Raw genomic sequence first — 22587 nt, 5'->3', positions numbered from 1 at the left:
TAAGTTTATTTTGGTAACACTTCTTATACATTTCCATGAAGTTTGGCCGTTTGACTGGAAACAAAGGCAGCTCTTCAAAGGTGTGAGAGAGGCTGATGCTCCTAAATCTTCCCCTATCATTGACAACACTTATAAATATTTTGGGCTTCTTGTATGCAGAAGCCCTCTTCCTTCCATTCATCATATTGAGCTTTATGGAGCTACATGGGGTGTTTTGGCCCACAAACGTCTTTTCAGGCATCTTACTTGAAATGCCAGAGAATTGCATTGGTTTCCTTTCATCTGGTTCAAATTAATAACAAGAACTTGTCCTGACTCCCAATTTATACATCAAACAACTGGCCTGTCTTCAGTTCAAATGTGTTTCTTTTGGCTTCAGATTGATCCTGCAGGCGGCTTTCAAGATGAAGCATAGTGACTGCACAGCACCTGAAAAGGCCACATTGGGAGACTGGATTAAATCTTAAAGCTGCTTATCTTTTAATCCAGGAGTGTTTGCGCTCCACTGACCTCCTAACCCGAGGAGCAACCCAAACCTGATGTCGTACCAGGTGAATTCAAGAAAAAACACAGCAGAAAAACGGAAAACGACGGCTGCTAAATGAAATATATATATAAACAAAAGTATGAACTTAATTTATGAGAGGAAATAACAGCAACACCCATAATAAATGATACTTTAGTGAAGAAAAAACAAGCAGAACAATCTCCATTTAGTTTACAGCTGTGTCCTTTGGGCCTGGTTTCTGTGCTCTGTTCAGTTACTTTACAATCTAGGCTTGATTTGTGAAGTGCATCTCTCTCCAGCACTGAGGGATGTCCTGGCAGTGGAGATGCCAGCTACATGTGGAGAGGATTTCAAGGGAACCAGGGCCGCAGTCATCGTGGCACTCTGCATGTTAGAAATCCAGTAGCTTCTGAATCTATCACCCTGTTTGCTCCTTTAAGCTGTTTTTGTTATCTGCTTATCTTGTCAATGTAAACACAAACATATTACTTTAATCTGGCTGTTTCACCTCCTGCTGCTGAGCCCACCTGTTGCAAACACAAGATAAACTGGGATTCTGCATGTGGAGTTTTTGGGCACTGGTCACTATTTGAGATCTGAGATAAATACAATTGACAGTAATTATGTTTGTGATCATTAATGGAATAGTATATATAGCTAAGGCCAAAAGTGTTGCATCACCCTATAGAATTAACACATTTTGCTTCATAAAGTCGAATAAAACCTGCTGAATAATGTTACGTTAACATATTGAATGACATATTGTACAGTGCAATGCATTACGAGGGTTCCCTCCTGGAGACCCGGGCACAGCTCCCACTGTACAGCGCAATGCATTATGAGGGTTCCCTAATACACTATTTATATCCTGCAGAACTCTCTCTCCAGAAGTTATTTCATATCTCCCCTGAAGTGAAGCGTGATACCGCTCCCTGTGTTTAATGCATTCGGATTACACCCACCCACTCACTGCAATATCTTGCTGTTGCCAACTGTTTATTTTTTATGAATATTTTTTATGCATAAAGAAAGAAGAAGAAGGAAAGAACAATATCAATCATATGCAGTCCTTTCAATTATTAGTAAATATAAAAATGGAAAGGGTCTTTGTGCATTGTGTGTGTACTGCATGTGTGTGTGTGTGTGTGTGTGTGTGTGTGTGTGTGTGTGTAACCTGGGAAAACAAGAAATAAACTAGATGTGGTGTGCAGGGTGAGTCATGCTGTCAGGGGAGCCCCCCGATGGCACGAAGTCGCTGGTCTTCGTGGGGATTCCGGAGGGAGAAACCCGTTGGCTCTGCCTTTACTGTTCCACGTTACACTGAATCCTGTTCACCGGGGTGCTGTACACTGGGTTTTACAAGAATATGTCTGGAGGATAATGCAAGAAGTGGCCACAATGAACTCCTCTATTACCATACAGCAACAGTAGCTGTAGTTTTAAAAAGAATGATTATGACTTTTAGTCCTGTGTGTGGGAGCAACCCAGAGGCATGCAGATATTGAACATCCTGTCGTGTGTCATTGTTTTCAGAGTACTTGACAAACAAATGGACTTATATCGAATTAAATAATAATAATAATAATAATAATAATAATAATAATAATAATAATAATAATAATAATAATAATAATAAAACAGTGGTGTGCAAAACAGGTTTCAGCAAAAGCAGAGAATTGTGAGGGTCTGGAACCAACTCCCCAGTAATGTTGTTGAAGCTGACACCCTGGGATCCTTCAAGAAGCTGCTTGATTCTGGGGTCAATAAGCTACTAACAACCAAACGAGCAAGATGGGTTGAATGGCCTCCTCTCGTTTGTAAACTTTCTTATGTTCTTATGTTCTTATGCTAATGCTAATAAGAGGCAAGAGAATCCTTTAAAAAGCTTGGGTATAACTGGTTTCAACATGAGATTTGATTCAATATGTGATTTACTATTCTGTTTGTAAAAGTAGCCCATGTTGAGTGGGAGTGACATCAAGCAGAGCTTCTGAAATGCAGGAGCACACTGAAGACTGTATGTACCCTTATTACTCTTCAAGCCCGTGTACAGCAGTGTGCTGCTTTACACCACACTCATTTTAACAATGACAAACTGATCTGCATTCTCTTGAGCTTTGTGTATTATTCCATTCCCTTCTAACGCCTCAATTAAAATGAATATGCATACTGCCTCAAAATAATCAAAAAAGGCTAAGTGTACACGAGAGACAATGGGACTGGCATTGCCTTTGTGTATCCACTCAGACGGGTGTGATCTTGTAGATGCTGAGCATGTGTGCGTCATTCCCTGTGCTCTCTGCATAAGGGAATCCAGTTGGAATATGCTTCATTCATCAAGCAGTTACATAAAGCACCTAAAGGGCACGCAGTGCCTAAGGAGAGACAGGTGTTGTCATGTTTTGAGCACTGAGATTATGTTGTTTAAAAGCTCAATGCATGCTTGGTAGAAAGAGATCTGCCTACACACTGCTTTGAAAACGTAACCTTGTGTTTGCACTGAGAAGACACTACCAGTGCACAGCTGACTGCCATTTCTCCAGTAACGGTAAACAGGCACAATAGAAGACAGTCTTGAACTAACAGCAGTTTATCCTGACAAAAGGGCTGAATGATCTTTCTTAAGCGTTCATTCAATTAGTGTTCGTCAGCACTAGTCATGGCTGCTTTGTCATCCGCATGTTGATCGTTAATCTAACAATGCTCTGACCTTTCTGTGATGCTTGCATTGCTGAGCATTGGGTTCACATGAACTTGATCACAGTGCATATCGGAAGGTCACATCCAACTGAAAAAAGAACTTAACAAACTGAATGCAAAAAATACAAACAAACACGAAGAACTAAACTAAATATTGAAAAGTGTGCACATTGTTTAGGGTGCAGTTAAAAAGCCATACAAAACAGTAATCCAGACCATTTAAAGTATATTCAAAGCTGTGTATGGAGTTGGGTAGGTGCCTAAGATGGTCCTCATTCATCTCATTGAAGGCTTCATTATAAAGGGAATTTCTACAGCTCACACTGCAGTTCTTCAGTTTGTTTAGAACAGGATTTTCAACAGGAATAGACACAGAGCGCTAATAGGAAAGCATGTTAAAAGCACAAATTCAAGCACGCAGACTGACCGTTGTGGGTTAGATCATTTGCTGAAGAAGGATATATTAGCACTGATATTAAGACAGAAATGGCACTGACACCAAACAAAAACATTTAGCAAATCGGGCACAAAAGTCAGGCAAATGTAACTAAAATCAATTAAAAATAAATTTGAAATGTTTCTTCCACATATCCTGGTCCTTCTTATCTCAACAATGGAGCTACATGAGGAGCGTAGCCTCCCACTGATTTGCCAAGGGAAACATTCCTGTCATAATGAATGGGATTCTTTGGATTTACCTAAAGAAAGCAGTGCCTGTCCTCAGCTGAACCCTGGTGATGCAGCCATTAGGCAGATGAGGACCAGACATCCTGCTAGTCTGTGTTCACTGAAGTCATTAGAGGGTACGGTCTGTGTGTTTGCCACAGGTGACTTGCTGAATATTTCCTCAAGTCAGACACTAAGGTTTTGAGACACATGGCTGATTTATAATAGGCACCACCACAAAGAAAATAAGATTGTCAAAGCGTTTGCAGTTATTATGTGAGAAGGTATTCATGAATCCCATTGATGTCTAAATGAATTCTCCTGCTGTGATTCATTATAAGGCAGTACCTGTGCTCATTACAGACCAGCTATGGGTCCAGCATTCATTTGCTAATGTTTCCTCCAAATTATAATCACAATCTTTTGATCTTGTTCTGAAATAAATATGCTTGTTTTTTTGTTCCCTGTTTCCTTGGTGACAAAGTCTTCTGTAACATGTGCGTCATCGCTTTTGCAGCTTCCTCTGATAAAGAAACGCAGACTCATCTGTTGTTTGTGCTGCTGCAAACTGGGTCTCTCAGTTCTATATGAGGCAGGGCATGATGTCACAAGGGGCGGGGTTTGGTGGCTCTGACTCCAGCAATGACCAGTGCTCCCTGGTCCATCAACTGGGCATGCTGCTTCAAGAATTATTGTTTTAAGCCAATTACTGTGAACATCTAAGAGTGAGTGATTGTTGTCTATAGGGAATCTACTGTAATTGCTGTAAACCAGTGTTAGGGTTTATATACCAACTGGGTATCCAGTAAGAAAGCAATTCAAATGGGTTACAAATGCTGGAAGCGAATGTTTTTGTATGAGTTTCATCTCTGACATTCAGACCCTTCATGTGCTGAATTGCTGCATATTAATGCCAGGCAAAAGCATTGCCGGACAGCCACTGTAACCGGAAAACCAGTCGGTGTTCCCCCTCAAAACCTTTTGTACTTGGGATTCACAGATTTACTTCGAATGCAATTCCTACAGTAACAGGCTAATTGTATACAGTTGTATCCAGACTGGATGTTTGGTGGAATAAAAAAAAGAACAATGCATTCTCACACTGTCCTCTACTGAGCTGGAGCAGAATATTGAATTGTGTTGAGAAATACAGACGAGAAGGTTTGAAAACAGCACCCTGTCTGTTCGGTGTTTGTTTTTATTGTTACGAGCTCGGTGTGTTTGTTTAAGAAACGGGTGGATGAGTTTATTGTTAGGAGCTCGGTGTGTTTGTTTAGGAAACGGGTGGATGAGTTTATTGTTAGGAGCTCGTGTGTTTGTTTAGGAAACGGGTGGATGAGTTTATTGTTAGGAGCTCGGTGTGTTTGTTTAGGAAACGGGTGGATGAGTTTATTGTTAGGAGCTCGGTGTGTTTGTTTAGGAAACGGGTGGATGAGTTTATTGTTAGGAGCTCGGTGTGTTTGTTTAGGAAACGGGTGGATGAGTTTATTGTTAGGAGCTCGGTGTGTTTGTTTAGGAAACGGGTGGATGAGTTTATTGTTAGGAGCTCGGTGTGTTTGTTTAGGAAACGGGTGGATGAGTTTATTGTTAGGAGCTCGGTGTGTTTGTTTAGGAAACGGGTGGATGATTTCTTGGCCCATGGGTGCATCTTATTAGTCGAGAGAGAAACTGAATGCAGATAAGAAGATGTTAATGACAGGGTCACTTAAACAAATGGCAAAGGCCTACTGCACTTGTGACCGGTCACGTGGCACAATTACATCCATTAGTTAATACATGCTGTGTTAAGTATTGTGTTCCTCAGACTGACCTGAGCTGCCCTGAGCTAAAGTATTTGTAAATCTCCTGATTTGTATCAGTTGGGTCTCCAGTAATTTACTTCTTATAAATGTGTTAGTAAATGTGTGTAAATTCTGAACTAACATTAACATTTCCATAACATAATGCTCTTCAGGCTCCTCATTCATAAAATGGGGACCCATGCGCTTTGATCATGCTCCTCTGTGTGTCTGCCGTCGTCTTCACAGGGAACTGCCTTGATTTTGTATCTCCACCCAAACCCAAGCTTGTGCGAGCCCCGTTTTTATAACTTACTTCACCTACCCTAAAGTTTTTATAGATCAGCACTGGCTTTCCACAGCTGTGTCAACCAGTTCACAACAGCAAACATACGTCCTGTACTAAGCAAAGCAGAGGCTCTTAATTCTGCACACTTGGTTCTGAACTGTGGGGATCCTGCTGGGATCCATTTGCTTTTATGGCCTTTTAAAATCTACTCCAGACCAAACATGTTCTGTGCACAGAATCAAAAGAGCCTGGTGACAACAGACGGGGAGAAATAGTTGTTAAATTTCATGAAAAAAACATCTTAATTTTTATTTGTTCCAGTTATTATTATTTTTTCTCCAGTTGCTGATAACCTCCAAAGACACTGTTCCTTTTGTAACATGTAACCAAAACCTATGCAAGCTGTTACTCACTGTCCAGAAATGTGCTTTTGCCTTGACCGCAGCTTCAGATTACATCCAGAATGATGGTGATAAAATACTGTTACAAAAAGAAGTGAGATGGATACATGGATACTAATTGAATCTCCAGGAGGGTTAAAGGAGGAACTTTCATTGGTTCCATGTCTGTGATTGTATTGTTGCAAAATAAGTCATTGTCAAAGAAGTTATTGAGAAACAACTGTTGTGTACTGTTTTATTGTAATGTTGAATTTCTCCCTTTAAGAATGAATGAATGAGCTTTTGTATGAATCACCAATTAACTAGATACAAGTGTAATTCATTTGGCTTGAATACACACTGAGGAGAGCACCTGTACTTGCTTGTCAGCTGTTTTTTAAATTGAAGTGAAGAAAGAAATAAAAAGTGATCTTTTTGAAAGATGTGAAGTGAGTGCTGGTTTTCTTCTGACTCCAGAATGAGCCCACATGTCCAGTCATATTATAATACAATACTCAGTGGCCAAAGGCAGCACAGTGGTTCTGAAGCGCTGTGGTACAATAGAATGGATTAGCAGCCTGTAGTGCTCATGCCATTATCAGCATATTAAATGCAGCACAGAGATAGCACTCCGACACTTTATACAGTATAGGTGAGAATCATACAAGAGCTTTGCATTATACAAGGAATGAAACCCAGGGCTGACATGAAGTACATTATATTACACAAGTTATGTGAACAATGCAGCATCTATAAAAGTCACCATAGTAAAAATATAGAAAAGTATAATAAAACACAGTGAAAGCATGGCAAAGCATAGGTGGACATTGTAAAGCCCAGACAGGTATGGTGAAGCTTATTAAAAAACATGGCAAACCATGGCAAACTAGGGCAAATGCACAGTATAAGCATAGGAAAAACACAGGAAAACTGCTAAATTACAGTGGAAAACTTTTATAAGGGCACTAATAGATGACAGGTACAATCATCTGGGTGTCTTTATCCACAAGCACTCTGCTGGAGTGATTCAGCTCAAACGTCAAGCTGTGTTCTGTTTATAATCTCACGCAATAGGCTGTTAAAGTAATACTGACCATGGTGCAGAGTTAGAATGAGCTCCTCGCAGTCCTCCGAGCTGTGTGCAGCCCCTCTGTCTCTTTTCAAGACAGTCCTTACTGTTCTGCTATTTTAACGCGCATGTTGCGCATCACTAATCACACAGAGTATTCACAGGAACCTGAGTAGCTGGAGTGCACACTGTTTACTGGACGCCTGCATTCGCAAGCCAAGCGTTTATTTTGTTTTTTGTAGTTGGCTGAGTATCTTGTTTTTCACATAAGAATTTTTTTGATTGAGTGTTTTAAAGTTGTATTAAGAGTAACAAAGACCGTGAAAGTGCTCTTAATCACTTAAATCTCCTGGATCTGCAAAACAAAAAACTAAAACAAAAAACAACGGTGTGTAAAGTTGTGAGCAGAGATACCCAGGCAGGAATATCTGTATGGTGGTATAACATGGGGAATACTCCAGAGTCAAAGCTGTGCCAAGTATGTTTCCTATTTATAAAACCCATTCTTTAGAGCTAAATAGATTTGAATTATCCCCTGGGGCACCAGTGCAGTTTAACTCAGGTCAGAGCGGCTAAGCACTTTAACAACAAGAGCAAATAATCCCAGGATTGGTGGGAGGCCGTGGTCCCAGGCAAGGCTTGTATTCATTACAATCTATCTACAACTTCAACATTTTCATGCTATTGTTACTGACGCATTTAATAACAACAAGATGAGAAGAGAGCTCATCTGTTTGTAATCATGTTGTTGACTAGTTGCTGTAGACTGATTGTGAAAAATGATTAGACAATACTGAAAACAACATGCACTCATTATTTTACATGCATGTCCATAGTTATTAACATGAACATTTTACAGTAACACTTTACATCAAGTGTATTTACACTGTAGTTACTTGGTAAATACATGTGTACATGAGCCTGCGTTTCTTTATCAGAGGAAGCTGCAAGAACTATGACATGCATGAGACAGGACTTTGTCACCAAGGAAACAGGGGAAAAAAACAAGCAGGTTTAGTTACTATGTTATTATGCATAGTTACAATGTACTTAACGTGTAAATCTCTTTGCATGATATATGTAAGTACACAATTGTATCAAAAAAAGGGTTAGGGTTAGAGTTACAGTTAGGGATGGGTTTGGGTTATATCGTGCAAAAAGATGTACACATTAAGTACATTGTAACTATGCATAATAACATTGTAATTGTGTGTAAGTACACATGTATTTACTACTGTAACTACAATGCAAATACACAAAGCACATAGTTCGAGACACTTCATGTAAAGTGTTTCCCATTTTCCATGGTTCCTCTCCTGCCACAGTGGCATCACCAGGATGTTAAAAACAGGACCAATTGTAATTGCCGTTGTCACGGGAGTCATGAGTTTGATCCCTGGACAGAACTGTCCAGCCAGGAATCTTGTCTAAAGCTGGAGGGGACTGTACTGTGCAGTATGTTGTCTTTTTTATGGATGGTGGATAGTTCCCACTTAGTTTTACTAAGCCCAAACGTTTCAAATGGATTACAGCTTAATAGCATCTTGAATTCAGCAGCAAACACAGCTGTCAGGATGTCTTAAGAACGCTATGGTCAAACGAAAGCAGCTCCTGCTGTTATCCTGTAGAGGAGAAGCTGGTTTGTTTACAGGACACTGCTCTCCGCAGGCTTCATGCAATCCGCTTGGAATGACTCCGAAAGGGGGCACCTACGAAATGGCTCCTTTTAGATATTTAAGAAGTTTAAAGAAAAATCTTTCAAAAGAAAGTCTATAGCTCTTGAAACCCCTTTTGCAAACAGCCCCCTGAACTCCTGCCCCTTGTTCCTATTTATGGGTGGACTCAAGATTTTAACGAGACAGACTTTGAATTGCTTCTATAATGAAAGTATCACGATGCCTTCAATGGGATTGGCATGTCATGTTCACAAAATAAAAAGCCCATTGTACAACTGCCAATTCAGCTAACAACCAATTGAAAAAATAATGATGCTCTGGAGTTGAGGGTTGAGGTCCCAGCTCAAGTACAATATGCTTGCTTTACAGTGTGTATTCCATTGCTTTACAGAGTGTATTCCATTGCTTTAGAAGAAGTAGCACTGAAATAAATCCTGCTATTTACCAGTCACATTCCTCCCTGCATCCAGTATTACTTGTCTAGGTTTAATATAATATGATTTGATTTAGGCGATGAGCTTCAAAGGAATTTGACGTACAAATTACTGAAATGCAGGGGAATCAAGAGAACACAGCGCTCATGCTGGGAAGTAAGTAATGTGAAAGGGTGATGGGAAGTGGGGGCAGTGCTATGACACAGTGCCACTTTCACTCAGAAACTGGTTGCATTTGCTTTTGTTTTATCAAAATCAATCTAGTTCTCACCGCTGTTCCTAACACAATCTTAGCTGATCAGAAGCATGCTAATTAAATTAGCTCTCAACATGGCTGCACATTAAAGTCCTCTAATTACTGAGTCCCAGTGCTATTGCTCTATGAACTCTGAAGGGGTTACGCAATCTAGGACATGGACAGGAAGTCCAGTCAATCTAGGACATGGACAGGAGGTCCAGTCAATCTAGGGCATGGACAGGAAGTCCAGTCAATCTAGGACATGGACAGGAGGTCCAGTCAATCTCTACACTCCCTGTGAGAGCAACATTAGGCTGTGTTTTGCTGTTGAACGGACTGCAGTGTGACAGTGATTGTAAAATATATTGATATATCAGGTGACTTGTTTTTAAGAATGAGATTTGGAGGTTGAAATCCACCATATGTTAATAATTGAAAAACTTGTTTTTCATGCGCACTTAATGTTTCTTGGAGTTCCATGTGGGTGCCAAACAAGACTCTCTGGTGGGTCTGTAATATACTGTGCTATACTGTTTTTGCCATTTACAAGCCTCAGTGTCTGCAAGCCTCAGTGTTATATTCCTACAGGTTTTCATGTCTAGGTTGACTGAGTGCAACTGCAGCCAACACTGATTTATGTTGGCAAAGCTTTTTCTCTAGGCCATTGTAATCGCACATTAGGAACACAGTGAATACTGCAGGTTATATCAACCTGACATGTGCATGGTAGGCGCCAAGAGGACTTGTTTCATTTCTTGACCTTTTGAACACTGACCGTGGTCCCATTACAGTTTGCTATTGCACTTCAAGTCAATGTGAAGAGCAAGCGGTTCAGTTAGTGTACAGTGGACTGCATGGAGCACGGAGTCTAATGAAACTAAGCTGCTGTTTAAAATCGGGCCAGTGGGGTCCTGCTCTTTAATTTCACCGCTTTGCCATTTCAAAAGGCTTTTCCCTTGACAGTCTTCATGTACGCTCATGTGAAAGACACCCACAATATCATGTTTTACACTCATACGGGTGTGGTACAAATCAAAGGAGATTATGATGAGGTGAGACCGCACTTACAATACTGTGCTCAATTCTGATCCCCTCAATACAAAAGGGACCTCTGTCCCAAGATTCCGTATTTCAGTAAAACACAACGATGGGGCAGAACCAAACTGGGGATCGGGGCAAAATACAAAACATAATTGGTGACTCTTAAATGGATGCTTTGAATGGTGCATTTGAAGGTATGTATGGAAATACACATCACTCAGAGATGAAATGGTTATTCTAGCCTTTGGAAAAGAAGGTACAAAATGTGTTATTTACGCCCGGTTCATGGTTTGCCTTGTCTGGCCACAACATCACATTTCATTTTGAATTTAACAACTTTTTTTGATGAAAACTAATCCTCGTCTGTGAGGTTACTAGACGTCCTACACTTTTTCAACTCTGAGGACCCCTGACTTTCAGTCCTGTGCAAATCATGCTATAGGAGTTTATTTTTACTATGTTATTATGCATAGTTACAATGTACATAATGCATGCATTTTCTTACATGGTATAACCTTGATCCAAACCCTAAACCTAACCCAAACCTAACTCTCAACCTAACCCTAACCCAAACCTAACCCTAACCCAAACCCTTAAGACTAACCCTTAAGAATCTCATGACTCTCCAGACAGTTTGAGGCTTGTCATCTGTTTGAACTTCCCTTTGACATCACGCCTACCCAGCAGCAAATCTGATTGGTTGAGAATTGGTTCACAATAAGCTCCAGTATTGCAGTTTCACTCTGGCACCTAAACAGTCAATGGATTGTGCTCAGTTGCATCTTTCAGGACATGGTGGTTCTTAGTCAGTCCCATTTTTATCACGCTCTTGGCTCCAAGGTCTTTTGGAATGGAAGGTTTTGGCTTGTTGCACATCTTGGCCTGCAGTGCTATAAAGTGAAGTGGAGCTGCAGAACAAAACCAGAGCTTGAATGCAAAACTAAAGTGCTGAATGTTCCCCAGGTCACCCCAGGGCTCTTGTAACAGTAAAAACAGCTTCTATCTGCTGTGTAAAAAAAAAAAAAGGGTTTCACATAAGCAGAGGATATGTTTGACTCTGTTTTATCGTTGACATCTGTTGTTTACTGGCCTTTACTAGCAATGCACCTTGGCCTGTTTTTAATGTTATTGCAGATAGTAAGTGCACAGGGTTGTGTATAAGCAATACTGCAGTGTGAAGATACAGAGCCGGGCTGGGCAAGGGTGTTTGTTACCTGATAAGTGTCCTCACCTTGTCCCCTGGAGAGTGCAGACACAATGAAGTACAGGAGCTTTGTCACATTACAAAGCCCTCTGCCAGCTGGCACTCTTGGAGGTACTCAGAGGCAGCAATTATTTCAAAATAAAACTCTTTAAAAAAACGGCTGGAGAGGCTTTTGTGAGTAAGGATATTTTAGTAAAGATCTCAGTAAGTGTTCCACTGAGACTCCAAAAACAAACACTGTTTTTCTCTAAACTCCTGGGCCATGGCTGGGTGCATTACAGGTCACTCAGCAACAGCAATTTATTTGAAAACAACACAAAAAAACAGTCAATATTTCAAATATAGGTATTTTTTTCAACCGCAATATATTGCATGGATTTTTAGAAGTACAATCCAGCTTCAGCCCTTCCATTGGGTTTCCTTGGTGGGTTTCCTTTTTTTCAGTGGTTGAATCATTTTGCAAAGAGATATTGTCATGGAAACCTCCTTATTTTCCAGATCTCCGTTTAGAAAGCTTTCAAAAGAGTCGCAGGAGAAGTAGAGTCATTATCTGGAATGTTTTCCCTAACAACAGAACAGATTTTCAATCAATTCCATTTTTTTAAGGCCTCAGCTATGGGAAAAGGGAAATGTCTTGTATAAGTTAATGTGCTCCAAAATTCAGTCTTGAATGATCTTTTATTTATTTATTAGCTAGAAATATGAATTGTGCTTTTTACGTTATTAATATGAACTGTGCTTTATTTTTTACTCTCTCTCTCTTTCTCTCTCTCTCTGTCTCTCTCTCTCTGTCTCTCCATATTTAGTATGGCCACCTTTGGCATCAATAACCGCTGGCATCTTTTTGGCACTGTGTCTGTGTGCTTTCTCAAAATCCCTGGTGTCATATGATTCCAGTTTTTCTTGAAGTTGTATCCACAGTCTTTTGTACAGTTGGTACTTTTGTCAAGCATGAAGTCCAATAAACTACAGAAGCAATGGGGTGATCTAATAAATGTGCACACTACTGCATATATACACCCAAATATGCAAAACCATGACAAGTTGATTTAAAAAATCTCGTAAACAAGGTTCAAATTCATTAGGGACGCTTTTTAAAACTAGATAAGTTGTTCCAAGCACTCAGGTTTCAGTTTCCTATGAACATAATGTAATGGAATCTCACTGTCATCTGCCTGCTTATAGCTCTGTCATGGCTTTTGTCCTAATTGGAAGGGTTGGCTGCAGGATCCTATGAGTGATGTACTGTCCATGAGCTGTTACCAGACTGCTGGGTGGATCTGTGCTGCCTTCACTGTGCCCAGACTTGCAGGGCAGGCTGTTGATGCTGGCTGCACCTGGAGATCTCTCAGACCAGCATGGGACTGACAACCCAAACCACATATAAACAAGCGCTGTAAAGACTGCAACTTGATGAAGCACACCCACGGTTTCTTTGCTCTCATGTGGTGCCTGGATTGGACCCCCTCCCCTCACCCCACCCCCTCTCAGAGTCACTCAGTCCCATCCTGCACAGGATGGTGCATTGGGTAGGCCTGGTTAATCAAACCAAGGTGTTTTAAATTCACAATACAGGAGTATTTTCTGAGAGCAATCAGAGACGAACCAGGGCTTTGCAGGCTTTCTGTCCTAATGGCTGTTTTTTTCCCCCTTTGTTTTGTTTAATTCAATAGATAGCAGAACAACTTCTTCAGTGTTTTTTTTTATTTTTGTACTTAGTGGTGCCGTTAGATTTTAATGAAAAGCATAACAGACCTTACCCGATTCATTTTTGAATCTCCACCGGGGGTGTAATGTCATTTCTGACAAACCAGTAGTTAAGGTTTTGAATGACATTTTTAAGACAGCTTTATAAAGCAGCCCACAACCATGGCTGTTAGGCAACTAACTGGAAACCGTTGTGAATTGTATAAGGCAGCAGTTCTGGACAGGAAAGGGTCTGCTTTGAATAGTTCCCCTCACCTGACGCTGCGTGCTTGCACAGAGCCCTGCTGTGAAGAGCGGCTTGCTCCCTGAATCAGCGTAGTGTAATCTTTACCGGGGCAGTTAAAGCAAGTTCATGTGAGAACAAGTCGAAGCACCTGATTGGTGGCTGGAAAAAACATGAAACCGTAACCTTGAACCGAGGGAGCACTCTACTAGTCTGTTTGTTTATTTTATCTGCCAATTCAGGAGAGTAACCTTTAACAAGGTATGTATGCACGAGTAAACGCTGCTTGTTTTGTGTGTGTTTACACTGGGTTATCTGGGTGTTTGAGGTCAGGGCAACGAATTTAGTGCATGCCATAAAAACAAATGAGTTTGACATTAACGTGGAGGGGCACCTGAGGTGGACTGCAGCACATTCTTTATGAGTTACTTCTGTTCATACCTGAAGCACAACTTGTTAAATCCTATAGATCTAAAGCAATTGGGCTTGCATCGTGGCTGTCAGCGAGTGATTCATGAAGGACAGTCTAGTTCAGATCAGTACACACTGGGCTAGTCAAAGCTCTTTTATTTAACATCATGTAATCAAAGAAACTACAAAATGATATCGCAAAAGTCTTTTCAATCTTTGTCAGTTTTTCGTTAAGTATATGGAAAACTACAAAGCGGTGTGTAATTCAATATGGTAATGTAACATTATTCAGCAGGTTTGATTGGACTTCATGAAGTAAAATTAGTTAATTCTATAGAGGGATGCAAAACATTAGGACATAGCTGTACTCGTTATTTACACTCGTAAATGTAAATACGTGTTATTTTTCCATTAATATGGAGGGTTTATTGTTATCACGTGTTTATAAAAATAGATTTTGAGTAACGTCATTTTGAGTCAGCCAGTATCTGTGCAATCTTTTATCATGGTATTTGGGTGGCCAGGCAGGCATGCAGGAGTCACACAAACACAACAGTGATGTTTGAAGTGCAGGATTGCACACTTATTAATAAACCACAGTGCCCTTGTTAACAGGTGTGTGTGCCTCGTGACAGCAGAGCGATGAGAGAACCCCAGCTATCTCTCTCTCTCCACACGTCCCTGCTCTGAATGACTACAGCAGTCAATCTGTGCTTTTCTGTGTGGCCAGGTTAAATAGGAACGCAATCATCCAATTCAGCTTGACCACATTCCACACAGAGGTTTTCATTCCCCTCCAATGAGGCCAGGCCTCCCATTCAAACAAAGCACATTTCTACATGTTTGGTTTGCCTTCCCAGGTGGTTTGAAATGAATTTTCCTTGCAGGAATGAGTTTTAACCCCCCCCCCCCCCCCCCCACACCCCCCCCCAACACCCCCCTGCCAAAACCACACAAAACGATCAATGTGAAGATATTTCAGATATGTATCAATGTAACACTAAGGCAAATCAATGCGTATGAAGAATGTTGCTTTGAATAATAAAGCAGATTTTGTAACAGTATTTGGTTTGGGCGGTGGGGATCAGCCCCAGGAGGAATAAGCAACAACATTGTTTTATAAACCCATTTTTCAAAAACAACTGGTTTTAAAAAACAAGTTGAGTTTGACCTCTAAGTTTCCATTGGGGATTCCTTCTTTTCTGATTAAGATCAAACAATCCCAAGTTTACCTACAGCACTCGAATAACAACACGTGCAGCAATGTGTGTATTATGATTCCTCCAGTTAGATTTATAGCAGTGTTTACTCCTTTTGAAATGAACCTCATGTGAACTGTGAAATGAAAAACACCTGGATATTTAAACACAGAGGCTCGCCAAGTGCCCTCAACGTTGCACACAGCAATTAATGACCTTTTTAATGTTGTTTTTTCAAACTTGGCATCTCAGCTATGACTTCTACTACGCTACGTGCTGTAGTAGTGCAGCAGATTTAGCAATCCCAGCGCTTGGGAACACTCTGTGATTTTCAATCACATGACTCCTTTTTAGATGTTATTATGAAGTCTGTACTACAACACTGGATTCTTGCAAAAACCACAGATTGTAAAACAAAATACAAACCCCAAATAGTAGCACCTGCCAGCAGGCTGGGTTTGTGAGCGGCAGGGGATGGAGGCTACATGTGGGAGCAGTTTATAAGCTTTGTGAAGCTTTGAAACCGTCCTGAGTCCTGGGATAACTGGAAGGAAAGCAGGGTTTGCATACCGTGTGATGAGCCACTTTCACTGAAGAGAAGCGGATGTGCTTAAAGGAGCGGGTCCTCTTTTTGTAAGGTGACTCAGTCATGTAAGCAGGAGCCCACCAGCATTACCATCTCATTTGAATAGCTCTCCTGGGATTCCTGGGATTCTCCTACAATAAGGAATGCTGTGTTGCTTGTATGATCCTTCCCTCTCAGCCAATGCCTATGCACTATAACGCCTATGCCTATCCAGCCTATGCACTAGTAAGTCACACTGTGTTATTTCTGGAGCAGTTCTGTTCAAATGTTCCATGCTTGGAGCTACTTTGTGTCCCAGCTCATTAGATTCTTTCTTGCAGTCAGTTCTTTATTAGGTTTTGATTTGGTTGTCTTTCCTGACACACTTCAGACCACACATCTGGATGTGATTGACTGTTTCACAGACTCCTGCTTTAAACAAAAGGATGCAGACATTCTGGTAAACATTCTATTCCTCTACCAGCTTGGCAGGCCTTCCCCTGTGTATAATCCCTTCATTAGAATGGGGTTAAGTTGGTGTGATTGCTTTACTGTGTGCTTATATCTCATTTAAAAAAGTCAGTTTTATAAAACTGGACACGCATTTTACGGGGAGGTTTCCATGCCAACCACCACAGGTATGATTCCGGTCCTATTTCTTTGATTGTGATTGAATGGTAAAGAAGTTATTGGCAGTGCTTCGATTTACTGTTTTTGATGCAGAGTTGCATATCCTAGACAGTACCCAAGTAATATATTGGTGACTATGCTGTAGGAAAAGCCAATTACACCATTCCCATACTTATCCAAACTTAATGAAGACGTACCTCAACTGCCCCATGGTTCAGTCGGTACAGTACCAAGGACTATTGATTAGCTACGTGCCCTATTATAGTGCCAAGGCATCGAGGTAGCTCAGCTAAAGAATTCTTGACAATATTTAAACTGAGATTTTCAATTGGGAAATCCACTAATCAGAGTACAGTACAAAACAATTATCCCAGTGTAAACAAAGAGCTTTACTTAGCAGGTCCACTCAATCCTGACACGTTGCAACCTTGCAAAGCAACCTATCAAAGGGAACAATTGTGCATTCAAAAACAAAGAATTTCTCTCTCTCTCTCTCTCTCTCTCTCTCTCTCTCTCTCTCTCTCTCTCTCTCTCTCTCTCTCTCTCTGTGGTTGCAGTTCTGTGCAGTTTGTGTCCCAACCATTCATCCCCATCTCCACCTCTACACCTGAATCTCCCTATCTGACTGCTCACAGACACTTGTGGGCTATAGCTATCAATTCAATGTGCTTGGTATTGATGCTCAGTGTCCCTCGCGCATTGTTTTATATCAAACCGTACCCATACTGGTTTCAAATTCATTACAGTGCTATTATCGCAGGAATGCAGAAGAGGAGCACAGCTAGCTGCTTCTATCAAACCTGTTGGGGTCTCTTCTGCGGTTATACACCGAGATGCTCTTCTGTATGGCTCTTGAGAAGCAGGATGACTATTTAACCAGCTCTGGAGCTTCACAGGAGCTTGTAGAAGCGCAGCCTGTTATTAAATAAGGAAAGACATGCTGTGTTTTATTACTGGGGAACAAAGGAGCCATTCACATTTCTGCTGCTAGTTGTTTTTTTTTTAGAATTTGAGATCACAGCTATGAAACGTGATGTTTTTTAATGATCGAATGGGCTTCTATTTATAGTGACATTAATAATGCAGTTTGTTAATAGAGAGTGAGGTCTTTTTGAGTTCTTCAGTGGATAATTAGCCGCTTTAACAGATTTGCAAAGCGGCTGAAGAAGCCGATCTGTCTCGGACAGGGAGCTGCTTGGTGGGATAATTAAAGCTGGCAAACTTTTGCGGTCTTATCTAACTGAAAGGTACACAAGAGAGGGTAATTTAAGGAGCTCCTTGGGGGGGGAAAAGGGAAATATTCAATCAATGCAAATGTATTTGCAGTTTTAGTGATTTAGCCTTCAAGTGGCTCAGCATTTTGCTTATTTGTTTTTGCAGATTAACTGAAAGGATTGTGAAGACACAATTGTTAATTGGATATATGCAATTTAAGGACCTTTTTAAAGTAAAAGGCACAATGCTGTGCCAAGCTGCTCTTCAGTCTGGACACAAGGAATGCAGTCTATTATTATATATCCAGCTTTGGAATGGCTGAGAGTCCTGGGTATAAGCCAACCCAACAACGAGTCAGTAACCTTGTACTTGAAACTCAGGAGCATCAATGGGAGTCAGCCTAGAACACAACATCCAATTAAAAAGGGAGCAGAATAATTGTCTCTTGTACTGCATAGATATATTTCATTTGGCCAATATTAAATAAAAGGAAACATTCAATTTGTGTTATTATTATTATTAAAAAGGGAACAGGAGATCTGGGGTGGTCTTTCTCTGTGGAATGCATTAATGAAGTCTGCCAGCGAGTGGCACTATTCCCAACATCCGTTATGAATTATTTGTTTCTGGAAAATACAACTATGGAGAAGCAAAATGTATCTTTGCCTGTCTCCCAGTATTCGGGACCCCGGAATGCTTCCAACATGTTTGAATGTTCTGTCTGATTACCAGAGAGACAAAAATAGTTTCTCAAATCATAATGAAGCTCAATAAAAACTGGTATGGAGCTTCTTTCTTTCGTTCTTTCTTTTGCATTCAAACTCATTCTGGTAAGACTCATGCTTAAGTGTTCTGTTGTTGTCTAAATTTAGGCAACATCTCTGAAAATACATGCTGGGTGTCACTGGATGGTTTCACGTCTGTTCAACCCGCTAATGGGGATTCTGTTTAATAATAACTCTAAAACTGTGAATGGTACACATGAAGAAATCATTAGCCGTCGTGTAACTGGAGACCACAAGACCAAAGCAGCCAGGTTCTGTGATGTCTGGACGTGTACAGCTATGAAGTCAGGTTCTGTGATGTCTGGACGTGTACAGCTATGAAGCCAGGTTCTGTGATGTCTGGACGTGTACAGCTATGAAGTCAGGTTCTGTGATGTCTGGACGTGTACAGCTATGAAGTCAGGTTCTGTGATGTCTGGACGTGTACAGCTATGAAGTCAGGTTCTGTGATGTCTGGACGTGTACAGCTATGAAGTCAGGTTCTGTGATGTCTGGACGTGTACAGCTATGAAGTCAGGTTCTGTGATGTCTGGACGTGTACAGCTATGAAGTCAGGTTCTGTGATGTCTGGACGTGTACAGCTATGAAGTCAGGTTCTGTGATGTCTGGACATGTACAGCTATGAAGTCAGGTTCTGTGATGTCTGGACGTGTACAGCTATGAAGTCAGGTTCTGTGATGTCTGGACGTGTACAGCCATGAATTCAAAACCGCAATGACAATTCCAAACATTCTTCTCATTTATTATGTTGGCAGGGCCTCGTTTAAAAGTTACTGGGAAATAAACCAATGCCCAAAACTTACGTAACAAAATCTGTTTTCACTTTAGTGGAGCGCAGCAGTTTTTATTACTGATTTACTACAAGAAAACAGACTGAGAGGAACCGGGGGGTGAGGAATGAACACATAGCGGTTTGTTTAAAGCAGGGGGTCCCAGCCTGCTCCACGACAAGAGACCACCGTGCTCTTCAGGGAATTTCCAAGTCCGGCACGGGAAACATATGTATTGCAAACTACTCTCTCTACACTTCTCGCATAAGAAATATTTGGGAATCTTCGGAATAGACAGATTTTCTCTTCCCCTTATTAAGTCGTGTTGAAAATGCCCTCTCAGTTAAGTATCCCGTTCTAAGGGGCATGTACTGGTGATACAGTATTAGCTACTGTATATTGCAGTATCAACTTTGGATGGCCTCACTCTTTATAAGTGTTTGTTTTGTTGTTTTTAAAGTCCTAGCATGAACTGAAGCGGTCTGAAAGAGTACAGGGTGAGCTGCAGCACAGTCAGGGATTCTTCTAACACAAGTGCAATTCTACACTCCTGCAACTGGAACAGTCTCTGGGTCACAGAGTTGGAGAGATGCAGTGTCCACTCACAGGGTCTGCTGTGGTCCTGCTTGGGTTGTTCACTGAGCCACGCTGCCTTACAGAACTGAAGAAAATCAAATAGTTGTATGATCTGTCGCAGACTAAACAAACTCCCAATACAATGATTGTGTGTGCTCTCTGAAAATGCATTTTTAATCATCTCCAATTCATAGTTATTAAAGAAAGAACTACAGCTGATGACAACTGCACACTCATTGTAAACAGTGAGTAGCTTTCCATTTCATTCTCTATTTGTTATCATTCCGATTGGTGGTTCTAATTCCATGTTTTTGAAATGCCTCCCTTTAAGAATTCAGGTTACTTCAAGCAAAGGGAATATGCTCTTGTGAAGGGGTATAGGGGTGCTAATTACATTTCACACAGGCTGGGATTCAACAGCCATATTTTGTTATCATGATTTACTGCCCAATGACTTACACTACTTCATTTTGACTCACTATTTTGCGAAATGAAAAATGTGTACAAGTAAGAAGTAGCCACAAGAGGCATTTTGCAGGGCTTATTTCTCTGCAGTATATCCAGTGGGTGCATGAAGCAGATGCATCTTGTTGTAAGAATGGAGCAGCAGCACTGCTTATGTCGTTGAACGGACAGGTGCTGCCATCCACTGGAACAAAAGGGAACCAAATACCCAGAACAGTGAGAGCTTCGCTATTCTTCTCAGACTTTCATTATGTGCCAAGCAGGACACAGAAAATAAACATGTGCACAGGTTACAGAGATAAACACACATTGAACATGTGCACAGGTTACAGAGATAAACACACATTGAACATGTGCACAGGTTACAGAGATAAACACACATTGAACATGTGCACAGGTTACAGAGATAAACACACATTGAACATGTGCACAGGTTACAGAGATAAACACACATTGAACATGTGCACAGGTTACAGAGATAAACACACATTGAACATGTGCACAGGTTACAGAGATAAACACACATTGAACATGTGCACAGGTTACAGAGCTGCAGCTCTGCATTCAGTGCTTTTGAAAATGATATCAATGATGACCACGAGGTGACAGCAAACAGCTTTTACTCTGAACCCCTAACTGCTCGCTTTATTAACATGTATAGCCTCTGCACGCCTCCGTATTGCTCGCCCCTGTCCCAATCCTTGGAATACAGTTTACCCCACTGCTGTAAATCCACGCTGCATCTTCAATAACAGGGTCTGGCAGCCAGTGAAACGAGAGTCAGTGTGTCCCAAGCAACGCAGCTGCTTTTCCAGTTGGGTTACAAGTCCCTCCTGGATATGGCTTTAGTCTCTGCCATTTGAGTGAATTAGTGCTAGAAAGGGCCAGGTTTCTTGTGTGGACAGAGTCCGGCTATGCAGCTCTGCTACAGCGTCACTCCACAGCGGACCCATTCAGTGCTTTCTCACTGCACAATAGACTCGATTTACAATAGAGGCTGTTACAGTTCCACGTACTCTCTGTAATCAATGCTTACGTGACATTGCGTGAACACATTACACAAGGGTCTCAGTGAAGGCTGTAAAGGGTTCTATTTTCAGACTCCACAAACAAAGCGCAATGCTTTAATATGCTTCTCTGTCTTTCTCACTAAGGCTAGGGGTTACATCTGACTGTGCTAACTTGCACACAGTAATCCACTGACTCAGGCCAGTATTGGATTGTCCCATTTATGGTTGGCAATGGGTTTGAAAAAGCCCCTGTCAGGATTAAGTGTTTAGTGCAGGGTGCAGTTAAAATGCAGCGAAACAGATTTAGCCTAACAAGCACAGAAATCCCTTCTTTGATTAGTGTGGTAAACATTTATTTTCTTCTTTGTTAGAAGAGTTTTTGTTTTAGTAAACTTAACCTACTTACATTGTATTCCAATGATTACGTGTTTTCTGCTAGTGGTTTTCTGTCCCCCCCCCCCCCCCCGTTAGTCTGCCCAGCTCAGCTCCAGCTCATCAGCACGTTCCTGCCGTACATTCTGTACAAAACTCACTACCAATTCACTACCAGTAGATGGCAGCCCAGAGCTTTATAACTGGAAATCCCAGATTCAGTGTACTTGCCTCTCTGGAAACAGCATTACTGTCCAGTTCTCTAGTTTGTTGAAAACAGTCTTTGATTTAAATGCTGGTGGCTAATCCATCCCTGATCAGTCAGCTGCTGTCTGGGACCCAGTAGGGGTGTGTGTGTCTGTCCATCCCTGTGTCCCTGTATGCCCCCTTGTGACCATTTTGTATGATTTAAATTCTCTAAAATTTAAAATAATAAAAAGCATTCCTATGGCAGATGAAAAATGGATTAGCTTTTGAACACAACACTATATTATCTGTACCTATTTCATGCACAAATCAACCAGGGACACTGGGAATTAGTATTGTTATTTGTTACACACATTTTCATCACAAATCTGACAAGAGTTTAATCACTCCAGTGATACAGGTAATAAAACACGCTTTATACTGTATCTCCTGTACAACCTTTTTTATTTTGTAAAAAGACCAGGAGAAT

General features: G+C 41.0%; 1 protein-coding gene across 2 annotated transcripts in view; it reads right to left on the bottom strand.

Annotated features, from left to right (window-relative positions):
- Positions 1–22519: 22519 nt before the first annotated feature.
- Positions 22520–22587, bottom strand: part of LOC131697647 (protein delta homolog 1-like) — a 5151-nt gene continuing 5083 nt past the window's right edge. Inside the window, exon 5 of one of the 2 annotated variants that reach the window (XM_058988133.1) lies at positions 22520–22587. This exon is cut by the window's right edge and continues 1545 nt beyond it. The gene's annotated coding sequence lies outside the window, so the exon portion shown is untranslated. The other variant, XM_058988132.1, reaches the window with a different exon arrangement.

Source organism: Acipenser ruthenus, chromosome 15, assembly GCF_902713425.1.
Source record: "Acipenser ruthenus chromosome 15, fAciRut3.2 maternal haplotype, whole genome shotgun sequence".
Lineage (NCBI taxonomy): Eukaryota > Metazoa > Chordata > Actinopteri > Acipenseriformes > Acipenseridae > Acipenser > Acipenser ruthenus.
This window is presented reverse-complemented; position numbering and strand designations above follow the sequence as displayed.